We start from the raw sequence: 15,474 nt of genomic DNA, 5'->3' as shown, positions 1-15,474 counted from the left end.
TTTTACCATGAACACACTTTTTGAGAAGTGCGGTATCGGCCAGAAACCTGTCGGTGGGCTTGACAAGATCCAAGATACAATTTGGAAGCCTCTCCTTGTGAATGTAGGGGTTGTTATCCCTCTGAGCTTGGCTTGGCAGGGAGGCCACGTCACACTTTAATTAATTTTCAGGCACTTTGGATGCGATTTCAATGTTGAAACATTGGGAACTTATTCTCCATGAGTTGTACTAGCAAATAAAAAATAAATTGGAAATTTACATTGTTTGTCAGTTTCGCCAATGTCCCCCCTTGTTTTGCAGTGCAATGTAGATAAAAATACAGCTAGGAAGAGAGATTAGAGCTTAACATTCTGGCAACAGAAAGGTCATTAGAGAGCACACACTTGAATCAGGGTAGGAAATGGGCTGCGTCCTTTAACAGAAACTTTCTGGCATTTGCCTGAGTGTTGAAGGAAACCATGCAAAACCTAAATTTTGCTGATAGAACAAGTATTTGAAATCCAGTCCTTCCACAGGGAAGTATAAGTAAAGCTGTTAGAGAACTGGAAGGGAAAATATTGCAGGAAATGTGTAGACAGGAATGGATGGATGAAGAGGAGGAGCAACATTAATGAGAATCATGACTACCATTCCACTGTGTGTGTGTGTGTGTGTGTGTGTGTGTGTGTGTGTGTGTGTGTGTCAAAGCGTATCACAAACAGGCGTAGCAAAGAAAATATTCCAGGAAAACCTGGATGGAGGTAGTACAAGAAAACAGCAGTGGAGTATAAAAGGGGGAAAAGGTTGTAAATAGAACTAGCAACCTATCCCAACTTTGCACCGGTAGCACTAAATATCTATGGCTGGAAGATTTGTCTGGTTTAGCGGTAATTTTGTTTACGGGCCAGGGCAGAGAGTTATGATCAGAAATCGGAGAACAATATTAGGTAACTGAATATCATTATTTTCCTAAACGTTAAATGATTTAAGTGGCATATCCCACTTGTCAACATACTCCAGCGGCAAAAATTGCGCATGGAGTTCTCAACTGCAACCCATTAACGAAGCGAATCACGCATTCAGGGTGATGTCCCACCAGTGGAAGGGATGCGTTAGCTCGCAGCTCCCATTATTGCCACAAAGTTTCACTCCAAATGCCAGTTAAGTATGGTACAGATAACATTTATGTCTGTTGAGAAATCGCTGACCCCAGTGTCGATCAGCCAGGAGTAACAAAATTTGGTTCCTAAGAGTAACCTTCACACGTAACGTGTATCCACAGGACATGTGGCCTGTATTTGAAGAAGTGTCATGATGATCTCTCCATTGGCAAAAGATTGCGGAATAGTCCCCCATTCGGATCTCCGGGAGGGGACTGCCATGGGGGAGGTTACCATGGGAAAAAGATTGAATAATCAACGAAGGGATAACGTTCTACGAGTCGGGGCGTGGAATGTCAGAAGCTTGAACGTGGTAGGGAAACTAGAAAATCTGAAAAGGGAAATGCAAAGGCTCAATCTAGATATAGTAGGGGTCAGTGAAGTGAAGTGGAAGGAAGACAAGGATTTCTGGTCAGATGAGTATCGGGTAATATCAACAGCAGCAGAAAATGGTACAACAGGTGTAGGATTCGTTATGAATAGGAAGGTAGGGCAGAGGGTGTGTTACTGTGAACAGTTCAGTGACCGGGTTCTTCTAATCAGAATCGACAGCAGACCAACACTGACAACGATAGTTCAGGTATACATGCCAACGTCGCAAGCTGAAGATGAACAGATAGAGAAAGTGTATGAGGATATTGAAAGGGTAATGCAGTATGTAAAGGGGGACGAAAATCTAATAGTCATGGGCGACTGGAATGCAGTTGTAGGGGAAGGAGTAGAAGAAAAAGTTACAGGAGAATATGGGCTTGGGACAAGGAATGAAAGTGGATAAAGACTAATTGAGTTCTGTAACAAGTTTCAGCTAGTAATAGCGAATACCCTGTTCAAGAATCACAAGAGGAGGTGGTACACTTGGAAAAGGCCGGGAGATACGGGAAGATTTCAATTAGATTACATCATGGTCAGACAGAGATTCCGAATCAGATACTGGATTGTAAGGCGTACCCAGGAGCAGATATAGACTCAGATCACAATATAGTAGTGATGAAGAGTAGGCTGAAGTTCAAGACATTAGTCAGGAAGAATCAATACACAAAGAAGTGGGATACGGAAGTACTAAGGAATGACGAGATACGTTTGAAGTTCTGTAATGCTATAGATACAGCAATAAGGAATAGCGCAGTAGGCAGTACAGTTGAAGAGGAATGGACATCTCTAAAAAGAGCCATCACAGAAGTTGGGAAGGAAAACATAGGTACAAAGAAGATAGCTGCGGAGAAACCATGGGTAACAGAAGAAATACTTCAGTTGATTGATGAAAGGAGGAAGTACAAACATGTTCCGGGAAAATCAGGAATACAGAAATACAAGTCGCTGAGAAATGAAATAAATAGGAAGTGCAGGGAAGCTAAGACGAAATGGCTGCAGGAAAAATGTGAAGACATCGAAAAAGATATGATTGTCGGAAGGACAGACTCAGCATACAGGGAAGTCAAAACAACCTTTGGTGACATTAAAAGCAACGGTGGTAACATTAAAAGTGCAACGGGAATTCCACTGTTAAATGCAGAGGAGAGAGCAGATAGGTGGAAAGAATACATTGAAAGCCTCTATGAGGGTGAAGATTTGTCTGATGTGATAGAAGAAGAAACAGGAGCCGATTTAGAAGAGATAGGGGATCCAGTATTAGAATCGGAATTTAAAAGAGCTTTGGAGGACTTACGGTCAAATAAGGCAGAAGGGATAGATAACATTCCATCAGAATTTCTAAAATCATTGGGGGTAGTGGCAACAAAACGACCATTTGCATTGGTGTGTAGAATATATGAGTCTGGTGATATACTATCTGACTTTCGGAAAAGCATCATCCACACAATTCCGAAGACGGCAAGAGCTGACAAGTGCGAGAATTATCACACAATCAGCTTAACAGCTCATGCATCGAAGCCGCTTACAAGAATTAAGATACAGAAGAATGGAAAAGAAAATTGAGAATGCGCTAGGTGACGATCAGTTTGGCTTTAGGAAGAGTAAAGGGACGAGAGAGGCAATTCTGACGTTACGGCTAATAATGGAAGCAAGGCTAAAGGAAGATCAAGACACTTTCATAGGATTTGTCGACTTGGAAAAAGTGTTCGACAATATAAAATGGTGCAAGCTGTTAGAGATTCTGAAAAAAGTAGGGGTAAGCTATAGGGAGAGCCGGGTCATATACAATATGTACAACAACCAAGAGGGAATAATAAGAGTGGACGATCAAGAACGAAGTGCTCGTATTAAGAAGGGTGTAAGACAAGGCTGTAGCCTTTCGCCCCTACTCTTCAATCTGTACATGGAGGAAGCAATGATGGAAATAAAAGAAAGGTTCAGGAGTGGAATTAAAATACAAGGTGAAAGGATATCAATGATACGATTCGCTGATGACATTGCTATCCTGAGTGAAAGTGAAGAAGAATTAAATGATCTGCTGAACGGAATGAACAGTCTAATGAGTACACAGTATGGTTTGAGAGTAAATCGGAGAAAGACGAAGGTAATGAGAAGTAGTAGAAATGAGAACAGCGAGAAATTTAACATCAGGATTGATGGTCACGAAGTCAATGAAGTTAAGGAATTCTGCTACCTAGGCAGTAAAATAACCAATGACGGACGGAGCGAGGAGGACATCAAAAGCAGACTCGCTGTGGCAAAAAAGGCATTTCTGGCCAAGAGAAGTCTACTAATATCAAATGCCGGCCTTAATTTGAGGAAGAAATTTCTGAGGATGTACGTCTGGAGTACAGCATTGTATGGTAGTGAAACATGGACTGTGGGGGAAAACCGGAACAGAAGAGAATCGAAGCATTTGAGATGTGGTGTTATAGACGAATGTTGAAAATTAGGTGGACTGATAAGGTAAGGAATGAGGAGGTTCTACGCAGAATCGGAGAGGAAAGGAATATATGGAAAACACTGATAAGGAGAAGGGACAGGATGATAGAACATCTGCTAAGGCATGAGGGAATGACTTCCATGGTACTAGAGGGAGCTGTAGAGGGCAAAAACTGTAGAGGAAGACAGAGATTGGAATACATCAAACAAATAATTGAAGACGTAGGTTGCAAGTGGTACTCTGAGATGAAGAGGTTAGCACAGGAAAGGAATTCGTGGCGGGCCGCATCAAACCAATCAGTAGACTGATGACAAAAAAAAAAAAAAGAAGACAGAAAAAAACAACTGAGGGCTATGAATTCATCATAGTTCAGCCAGTTTTAATTGAATATTTATAAATTATATACACAAACCTTTCTGTGACTCGTATCTATTAGTGAAAATGGCTGAAAATCCCTACAATAGTTCCTGATATGAACATACAAACAGAAGAGACCAGACAACTTCAATTTATATATAAGAAGAGAACAATTACAAATTTGCCATGACGATACGAAAAAATTCAATAGACTCTTTGTGGTGTTGGTTCCAGAATACCAGGATTGTTCTTAAAAGTAAATAAATAATTTAAAACAGAAGATAAGTATTGGTTGAGACCATATAACAAAATAGTATCCCATAAAACAAAATAAAGCGACACAGTTGACAATGTACAAATTGCTCAACCTTGTAAAACCAATCATCTGTCTCTGCCTGCTAAGCATTGATTTTCCTATCTTAATTTGACTATTACAGCTTTCTTCCGTTACCATAGCAAAAGTTGATAAATTTTGTCACTTGGGTTTATCTTTCTTGATTCATATTGGTGTCCTTTTGCCCTATTTTAAGGCAGTGTGCATACAAAAATAGATAGAAACAAGTAATTTTTTGGTTCACAGTGGTTGATGATATTTATCGCTATACCATATGATATTTGTTCATATAAGTGGTAAGCGGTGGTGCTGTTTACAGTTTTGAAAGTGCTGCTGTTTGTGGGGGGGGTGGGGGTGGGGGTGGGGGGGTAGGGGGGATTGTAAGAGCAGAAGTGTGGTAGTTGATTTGTACTGTACTGCATGAAATGTTTTATCCTTGTAAAAAAAAAAAAAAAAAAAAAAAAAAAAAAAAAAAAAAAAAAAAAAAAAAAATAAATAAATAAAAACCACCACCTTCATCCTTCCTGCCCCTATCCTCTCCTCAGTTTTTTCCATCCAGAGTGGTTCTGTTTTTTGCCCCTCCCTGGGAATGCTGTTGCTCTTCGGCTTTAACCCTTCATACATTTTATGTATCTAACATCCTTGCTTTACTGTTAGATTAAATGGATGTACATTATGTTGTCATGCGCCATTATGGGCCATAGCAGTTGGTACAATGGAAAAGACTATCTCATGTTTTAATTTCTGCTTTACTTTTTAAATGTTATTAAAAAGATTTTTATATGTATGCATTGAGTTAGCTCTACTTCTAGTTAACCTTTTTTTACAAGTATGAAGTAATTTGAGAGATGGTGGTGTTTGTCAGTGTCGTACTATTGTGTTTCTTTATGGTTTACAATGAATGACTTTGTGTCACTGCAGCATATGATTGTTGTTTGTATACTGCATATGTGGAGCTGCTGCTGTTTATGGAAAAAAAATTTAAAAAGCTTAAGTGTGGTAGTTGACATGTTTATTGTAGTAATTGTTTAACCTTGATGACTGGAAATATTAATTCCTGCATCCTGACAGTGCACCCTCTTCGTGAGGTTACCTTGTGGCAGTGTACAAAGTAGACTATCAGTTGTATGTTTGTCCTTCCACTGTTCATAAAAACTTGACTTTGTACATACACAGGCTTAACATGATTTGCATGTTACTAAGGAAAATGCCATTTTGTCTGTCTGGTGTGTGTGTGTATCCCAATACAATAGGCTATTTATCATGTAGTAAGCACTCAATTTTTGTAGCAATTTGTAGTTTTAATGTACACAGAGGATGATCTGAAAATGGATTCAGGTGAACCAAAACTATTCATCAATTTTTAAAATTAAAAAAAAAAATAATAATAATAAAATAATAATAAATTCACTGTATCTTGCAACTTTAACTTTTCCTGCATCTAACTGGTTAACACAAGTTGGTGTCCCTTTATTAACCCAGTATGCTGGAAATCCAGAATCAAGTAACTTGGTAGTGTGTTAATTAACTGATGTTACAGTATTATTCTAAACTTCAGTTACATACAGGTACATAGAAGTAATATGATCATATCAAAGCAAAACGGCAACTTCAGGTTTTTAGTGGTGAGTGCGATTGGATATGCATGACTTTAATTATCAAAGGTGGCTTTACATTGAGGGGAATTACATATGAATTCTACGTCACAGACGGATTTGTGATACTGAAGAGCATTTTTATTTTTGGAATTGTAACTATTTACCTTTTAATCAGATTGTACTAAAAGATAACATATTAAGATGCCCGTTACATTTATCAATCTACAGAAGGAAAAGGCAGAGGATACCAAAGTCGGTTAAGTGTGATGAACCAAAATCAGATTTAATATTTCTAATAATCATGTCCAACCAACCCAGTATGGTAATGAAACAGTAGTTAAAATTTTATAGTGCATGGTCATGGGTTATGGCTTTGACGAAGTAATACTGTGACATATATCTTGTCTTTGTAAAGTTGACTATATTGCCCATTTTCTGCCCCAGCATCCTTGATATTCCTGGGGGAGGGGGGGGGGGGGGGGGGGGGGGAAGACTGATTTTAAAGTGTGTACTTTTGCGAGATCTGATTTCAAACAATGTAAACAAGCCTTTACAAACCCGTGATTGATTCACAAGCAGTTGTAATTTGTCTGGAGAGCTATATTCTCCAAAATGTACTGTGAAAAAGATACTTCTTTTATGTATATAGTGTGCATAAATATATCTCTTTCTTTAGCTCATTCAAGATGATATCAGTCATCCTTGAAGTTTTAGTTTCATGCCTCTCTTCCATTCTGTGCAAAATTGTTCTGTATCATTTTCCTTTCAGAAGTAATGTTTATGGTTTTCAGACACAGTCACCAGCATCTCTTTCGCCTAGCTGTTCAGGTTCAGGCAGTTACCCTGTATTGGGAACTTTCTCTAATAGTTCTTCTCACAGTTCCAGTTTTCCTGTGAATGTTCAACAGGTCAGAAGTAATTAATATGTCACATTTTGTGTATGACTATATGTTTCATTTTTTGTTCCTGCACATCATAGGGAATACTTTATTTTGCTCCAAGTAGCAATACAGTTCGGTTTCAACCTTTTTTTTTCTTAACAGAAAGGCCTGAAAATCTTTTACAGTAGCAGTATGATCCCTGTTCAGTTTTACCCAAGTTTTACTATTTTCTTGCTGTTTTACAGCAACCTTCCAGGTGCTAAATGGCTCATTTAATTTTTGCATTTAATTTTTCTTAAACACTATTTTCAGCTATAGTAAAGTATTATTTGATGTTTATTTACAATTTTTAAATATCGTGATGCAGCTTGTGGCAGATTTATTGAAACCCTCCAATTTTTGCTGAGAACGTTTGCAATTAAAAATCCAATAAATTATTGTATATATTTGGCAATTGCATTATGCTCTCTGCTTAACATTTTAGTAATGTTATATAAACATTTTCACATAAGTAGGCACGTAGTAGCAAACCTTGAGATCTAACCATTTTATGCCTGTCTGGAGAGCTGTTAATATATTTACATCTTTTAATTATTGTTATTGTCTTCATGGGTTCTTTTTTATGAAAACATCAATTTCTGTTGTTGTTATAGGCATTTGGTACTCAATAGCATGGATATTAGTATCTTATATTTTCCTTGCCATACTGTTCATGCAGAAATTGCATGCATGTGTGAAAATATGTAAACTTAAAATAATTTTTAATCATGTGTAACTGAACTTAGTTTCGGGTTTTCAGGTCCCTTACTTTTGTGTCTGTTTGTGCACTGGCGATTTTTCTTTACATTTCTTCCCCTTTTAGCATAGAAAGATTGCTTGCTTGTGTGGTTTCACAACCAAATGATCCACATCTTCCAGCAAATAAGAGAATTGCTGTTAAGAGTTGTCAAATTCCCAACAACCTTCAGTGAACTTTTGCATTACTTTTCAGGAAATAATAAGCATTAGCTGTACAAAAAACTAGTAAACTGCCACGTCAAAGTTTCTGCATGTTTGGATGTATACAAATTGACTAAAACAAGGTGTAGGCAAGGGACTTTTTTTGGTAAAGTGCAGCTCATTGCGCAGAGTCTCCACAGGTGGTACAGCACAATATTTCTCATTCACTGTGTGTAATGTGGGCACTGAGTTGATGTGACAGTGGAAAAATGTGCCAAAGAAAATGTGATGCTGCAGAGAAAGTTTTGAATTTTTGCTGGTGTATTGCCATGATATTTCCTAGTGGTTTACCAGCAGTGGCAGAATTCGTCTACGACAGATTCACAGTGGAATTGCTCCTGGAAGTTGTAAAGAATTCAGAATGTATTCATTGCCATGGAGTTCCAGAATATAATCCGTAAGTGATGGGCAGTGTGTGTTTTTTTTTATACGGTAGAAGGAACCATTCTTTTTGTGAAAAGTTGATAAGGCAGGATGATGACAACAGCGGAGAAATTGAGAGTTCAATTGATGCTGAAGGTTAGCCTTACGTAAAACTTCATCAATATCCTAATTCCAGCGCAGAGCAGCAGCATTTTATGAAGTTGTACATATCTGACAGACATAAGAAAAAAGTGAACAGTTGCCAGAAGGTTCATGAACTTCAAAGTGTGTCCAACGTTAGTGAAAGAAATTCTGCATAAAACTGCATGACCCAGCTTGCTGCTCAAGTACAATAATTCTACTGAGCTGACCCAGTAAAGTGATCTTGGAACATTGCAAAGAATATTTCTCCATACTGGTTGTTTTGGTAACTCGGACTTCATTTTTAGTGTCTATAAACTATCATATCTGAATTGTAACTAAACCAAAATATGGAGCTTCAGAAAAACTCTACATTGACTGGAATATGGAGAGATTCTTGGTTCGGATAACATCTCCTTAGAGATTATTCAAAGATGTGGTTCACCCTTCAGGTCAATACTTTTCAAATTGTCCTCTAAACTGAGAAATTAAAAATTATCTGTAACTTGAAAAATGATGCTGTTGTCAAATTAAAAATGATGATAATAGTAAGCAGAAATTATTGGTTAGTATTGCTGCTGTCTGTCACAGGTAAAATTCTCATTAGAATCTTAAATAAATAAATAAATAAATAAATAAATTCATTATTGTTATATCTTAAGAACACACTTCTGGAGTCACAGTGGGATTACTGAACATCCAGAGGTGCAACAGAAATGATTTTGTTTTTAATACCATTCCAATAAAAATGTACAGAACAACAGCACCTGTTGTCTTAAGTCTACTAGTGCTGGAGAAAATTTTGAAATCAATCATGAGAGATCTACTATGTGGCCTTAACTGAGATGCTTTTATTGCCTTGGTTCAGGCATTTATTGTTTGTATGATGGATAAACATTATATTCACATAATATGTCAGTATCTTTCCTTATCACTCATGGAATAAAACAGCGTGATACAATTGCACCACCTTTCTTTCTCCCTTGCTATGTGAAATACGAACCGAGAACAAAGGTGTTGATCTTGTGTTACTTTTCACTGAAGGGCTCAATCCCAATATCTAATCAGTCATAGAAATAACTGAACTCCAGCCAATGGAATGAATCATGGTAACAACTCTTCGTATATTTCTTGTACATGCTGTTCTGCATTCTCAACAAATTGTATGACATACATACTGTTGTAATTGTAATCCACAACAGGTGCTTTTTGTTGTATTTTATCTGCTGCTATCAGCTTAAAATGATGGCTCACTAACAAGCAGTACCGATGGTGTGGTTTATTTGCTCTTTTTGGGTTCATAGCAATGAATTGCCTTTAATTTTCACATTTGCGCACCAATTATTTCAAATGCGAGGGTGTATTTCCCATGTTCTGTGACTTTTATTTTGGATTGAATGTTTACCTGGGTAAATATATGATGAACAGTCCCATCGTTCAAAGTTCATGCAGTATCATAAAGTGGAAACTTTCTGTTTTTGCGACCGGCAGAAAAGTATTATAAATTCAGTTGTCAATGAGATCAGTAGCCTGTGACACTGAGACAATGCCATACAAGTTTGTCCAGTTTTTCGTGTAAAGTTGCAAAATATACGTTTTTTTAATTGGGTAGTGTGTGGGTGATTTTGAACAATGCCGAGAACAAGAAAAGTGCTAAAATACTGTTTAATTATGATCCATAAATGTTAAAGCTTTTCATAACACTCAGTGTGGCAAATTATCGTATAGAAAAGTGCATGATTTTGTATGGCATATCTAGATTGACTCTATAAAATAAAATCCAGAAAGATTGGGAGGACAAGCAGTACTAAATGAAGAAGAAGAAGAAGAATTGTTGAAGTAAGGTACTTTGAGTGCTGCATATTGGGGATTTCTTTTTACTACATTGGATATTAGATATTTAGTGAAAGGCTACATTGATTAATCCGGTCGAAAAGAGAAGAAATTTTCTAACAATATACCAAGAGAAGAATGGGCAAATTTCTCTCTCAAGCAGCATTTAGAAAATCCCTGTTCACCTAAGCAAAAATATTAAAAGAGCTTGTGCACCAATGAATAAGATGACTGTTAAAATGTATTTCTCAATTATAAAGCCAGCGTTGAAAAATCCCATACCTAGTAACATAATCAACTATGATGATACAAAATCTGGTCAAGTAGCAGATAATTACAAAACGAAGGAGTTAGCATGCTAAAAAAGTGATAGATTCATCGAAATCTCATATTTTGATAAAGATTGCAGCAAGTGCCGATGGTAAATTGCTTTCTCCATATATACTTTATAAATCCGAGCATTTGTGGGACACATGGCAAAAAGGTGGCCCACAGGGAGTCCGTTACAAAAGGAACAAGAGTGGATGGTTTGATCTACTGATATTTGAAGACTAGTTCTTTACTGTTGCTTTGCCCTATTTGGAGAAGGAAAATGAGCCAACAGTGATGACTGGGAATAATTTATCCCATCACATGTCTTTACACGTTATCGAGGAGTGTGAATGGAACAGCATCTCATGCATTCTCCTTCCCATAGTAACACCCACATCCTCCAACTGCTGGATATAAGCTGCTTCAGACTAGTGAAAGCAGTGTGGCAAGCTATATTAAGTGAATGGTAGTAGTACAGTCGCAGGGATATTTTTCCATCTTTTCTGGTGCAGACTAAAAACTAAACTCCATCTAGCCAGGCCTGGTAAGGCCCAACAGTACTGACTGACTGCTGTGTCATTATCTGCAGCCTAACATAACCTAGGCAATTTATGGTGAAAATAACCTCAAAACAGTCCAAAATCAATCCATTTGATGATATGGTTTGTTATTAAATTTATATCTTCGATGAAAATGGGTTTATTTCCTATTTAAAATTTGATTTGTCTTTAGTTTTGAATTTCTATCACTGATAAATTTTTTGTCAAACTGCTCAATATATTTTTATTTTCAAGCCCTTGCTGTTTGTTAAAAATGTTATTTGATTGCCAAACATGTGTAGATTTCTGTTTCCTCTTAGGCAGTTGTCCCCACCTTGGGGTAAGTGCACTCTGAAGGGTAAAATGTAATTTTTGAAGGGGTCAAAACAAAAGGGTTCAATTTTATTTCGATTTTGAAACTACATTATTCTTTAAAAGAACATTACTATTATCACTAATTTATAAGACTAATGCCTATTACATAAGTTGCCAATTCTTTTATTTTATTTTATTTTTTATCAAATTCCAGCATTAACACGTGACACAATGTGGTGGTGGTTACAGCTTGTAAAACAAATGTGTGAATATCATCTTCCTCACATAGTCTAACCAGTACACACACATTTAGTATTTTGAACTATGCATCTATAGCAATAAAATTGGGACACATACGTCACATATACTTAAGTAGATCTTGAAGATACCTTCTGCAAGTTCTAGGTAATTCTCACAATGGACCAGAAATTTCTTCATTGTTCACTTTGCAACAGATAAATGAACTAATTGACAGCACAATACCATAGTAACAGTGTAATGGCTACTACACTGCTGTCGAGCGCATGCAGTATTATTATTACTTACTTATTTATTTATTTACACCTCAAGTTTGATGGGACCAAAATGAGGAGCAAATCTCCAAAGTCATGGAACGTGTCAGTACATGAAATTACAACATAAAACTAATAACAGCTAAAATAAATGTTTATGAAACGAAAAAAGTCAGTCCATAAGTTTAAGTAAACGCAATCAACAATACAATAAGAATCAGCTTAATTTTCAAGGAACTCCTCGACAGAATAGAAGGAGTGACCCATGAGAAAACTCTTCAGTTTTGATTTGAAAGCGCATGGATTACTGCTAAGATGTTTGAATTCGAGTGGTAGCTTATTGAAAATGGATGCAGCCATATACTGCACACCTTTTTGCACAAGAGTTAAGGAAGTCTAATCCAAATGCAGGTTTGATTTCTGCCAAGTATTAACCGAGTAATTATTATTATTATTATTATTATTATTATTATTATTATTATTATTATGATTATGATTAGTCTCAGTGGTCAGACACAAAATACTGTCAGTTCAGAAGTAAGGAGTCCAAAAATCAAAGGATTTACAAACATAAGGTGCGGAGTACTCTTTTAACTTACTTGATTTTAAATGTGAGTACAAAGTTTGGGTAAGCACCTGTCCCTAGGAAGAGGAGTAATGCAGAGGAAGCATGTTAGGTAACAAGTGTCTACTGTCATTGTGAATATTTAGCTTTCTTTGCTGAGAGGGAGTTGTAGGTAGCACACATTGTGCACTGAGAATTGCTTCGTTACTCAATAAACACAGGTTGTTTGAAGTAAGCAGTCTCATTTTCTCATTGCCTCGTTAGTTTGTGCTTTAATGAAATACCTAACAAACTAAATACTGTGTCACATACTTTTCGTCAATTTACAAGTAAAAGTGTTCAAAGAAAACTCTCTTCAATTCTAAAGTTCAGTTAGGAGCTAAAGTTTGTTGACAGTGGGAATAAGTGGGGGGGCGGGGGCTTGCTAGCTGATATCTGAAACATTATACATATTTGGTAGCTTAAGAAATTTTTCTTTCTTCATCCTTTCTTCTTTCTTTCTACTTTTGCTTATGTTATTTTGTCCTTTGTGTTTGCAAATTTGCCCCTAATAATCTTCCTGTGTATTTTATCAAGTATATTAGGACTGTAGCCTTTATTAGCAACTTCAGTTTTAACTGTATTCAGTCCTTTCTTAATGTTTCCCTTAGTAAGGGGAATTCTAATGACGCGATCAGCTGTGGCATGAAATTTATTTGCTAATAGGGGACATAAGGAGTTACGTATTATATGGTCATTTGTGGTTGGTTTACAAAGTGTGACATATTTATAGCCACCATTATTATTAGATATTTTAGGTCTAAGAAGTTTATGCTCTTGTCTGTTTAATATTTGATGATAAATTTGTTATTAGTACTCATTTTATTCATTTGGTGGTGAAAATGATTCGGCACATTTGCATACATCTTTGTGATGTCTAACGAGATGAATTTTCCTTTTACTGTTAATTCCTATCTTTAATTGGATTAATTAGGTCCATGGTATTTTTAAATGTATATTTTGTGATACATGTATGTTATTGATTAAGCAAATTATACCATCTGATCAAAGGTATCTGGGCACCCCAATATAATGTGGAATTGTCGACTGAGTGAATGTGCCAGTATTGAAGGAGGTGGGAAGTATCGTGTTGTCATTGCAGAAGCGTTAACAGCAGAATGAGTCGGTAAGGAGAACTCGGTGAAGTCTATCGTCATTAGATGCCACAAGTAACAACTTCATCAGTATGTTTCAACTCTTCTAAAGGTACCTAAGTTGACCTTCAGTGATGTGATTCTGAAGTGGCGTATTTATGGGTCTCTGCGAAAGTCGAAAGTGTGTCAGAGCCCCAGTATGGTGAAAGCTATGGTGATTCTCGTGTACAACTGTGATGGTGTTATCCTAACAGCAGACTGTCAGTGCACAGTATTACTGTTTGTTTTTGGAGCATCACCTGTGACCAGCTTTGCGAAAGAAGCGGTGACACGTTCTGCACAATCCACCCATCATTTTGCACAACAATGTACGGCGCATACAGTACAAGCTGTGGCTGCTCTGTTTGGTCGATGGGACTGGCAAGTACTGTACCGCAAGTACTGTACCATCCACCATACTCCCCGGACTTAAGTCCCTGTGACTTTGATTTGATGCCAAAGATGAAGGAACCACTTTGTGGCATTCGCTTCAGTGCTGTTCCAGAGATTCGACAGGCAGTAGACTGCTCCATTGGCACCATCAACAGAACAGGCTCTGCTAACGGTATGCTACGCCTTACACATCGCTGGCAACGGGTTCTACACAACGCTGGTGACTACTCTGAAGGACAGTAACAGGTGCAAACATGTAACTCTTTTGTATCGGTTGTGAATAAATAGCTACCACTATTTAAGTTCAAACCCTCGTACTTTCGTAATACGAAAATATGCTATGTTGCTGCAAATCAAAGGTCTTTCCAAAACTTATCTCCCCCCTAAAGTGCCATGAAGTTCTATGCTAGTGTATAAAACGTTAACCATTCAAAGGATTGATAAGTTTTTCAGTTCTGAGGGAAAATCAGAGGGAAACCTACTGTCACTTAGCACAGAAAAATTGTGTATTTGCCCAGGAAAAAGTACATTTTTAACTGAGATATCCGGTAAAATTTCAGGATTTTTTTTTTCCTTGTCCATGTATACACCCTGTGACCAGAACAGTGATCGAAACCAGTACCAGTAAATAAATGAACATCTTTAAGTGTTTGGACTGTTTATAATAAATCAGTGTTTAAAATTTGTTATAGCCACTAACTTTCCAATAGAAAGAAGGCAAATTGTTTGAAAAAATTTCAAATCAGGTTTGCTTTAAATACAAACTGTAATGGTCATGAGCGTTAGTTACCTTTGAGATGGGTGTGGTGAGTAGATGTTAGTCCAAAAGCCTAAGGCAACAATGACGCTAGTAACACCACCTTGATGGGTTTGAACGATTTCGTGTAATGTGGCTACGAGGGGCTGGATGTTCCTTCCGTGATGTTGCTGAAAGACTTGGCAGGAATGTAGCCACTTTACATGATTGCTGGCATTGGTGGTCATGAGAATGTACAGTCACAAGAAGACCTTACTCTGGATAGCCATGTGATACTGCCGAGAGGTAAGACCATCGTGTTTGGCATATGGCTCTGGCATAAGGTACTGCATCTGCAGCAGCAATTTGGGCAGCAGTTGGCACCTCAGTGACACAACAAACTTGCAAATCAGTTAGTTGATGGACAGCTCTGAGCCAGACATCCTTTAGTGCGCATTCCATTGGCAGG

The 15,474-nt window shown here is 37.3% G+C and overlaps 1 protein-coding gene across 1 annotated transcript in view; it reads left to right on the top strand.

Annotated features, from left to right (window-relative positions):
• The window catches only part of LOC124782008 (zinc finger protein 37-like), a 148,290-nt gene that overhangs the window by 68,082 nt on the left and 64,734 nt on the right, over positions 1–15,474 (top strand). The window lies entirely within an intron of this gene.

Source organism: Schistocerca piceifrons, chromosome 1 (genome assembly GCF_021461385.2).
Source record: "Schistocerca piceifrons isolate TAMUIC-IGC-003096 chromosome 1, iqSchPice1.1, whole genome shotgun sequence".
NCBI lineage: Eukaryota > Metazoa > Arthropoda > Insecta > Orthoptera > Acrididae > Schistocerca > Schistocerca piceifrons.
Note: the sequence above shows the minus strand (reverse complement) of the source record. Positions and strands in the feature narration are given on the sequence as shown.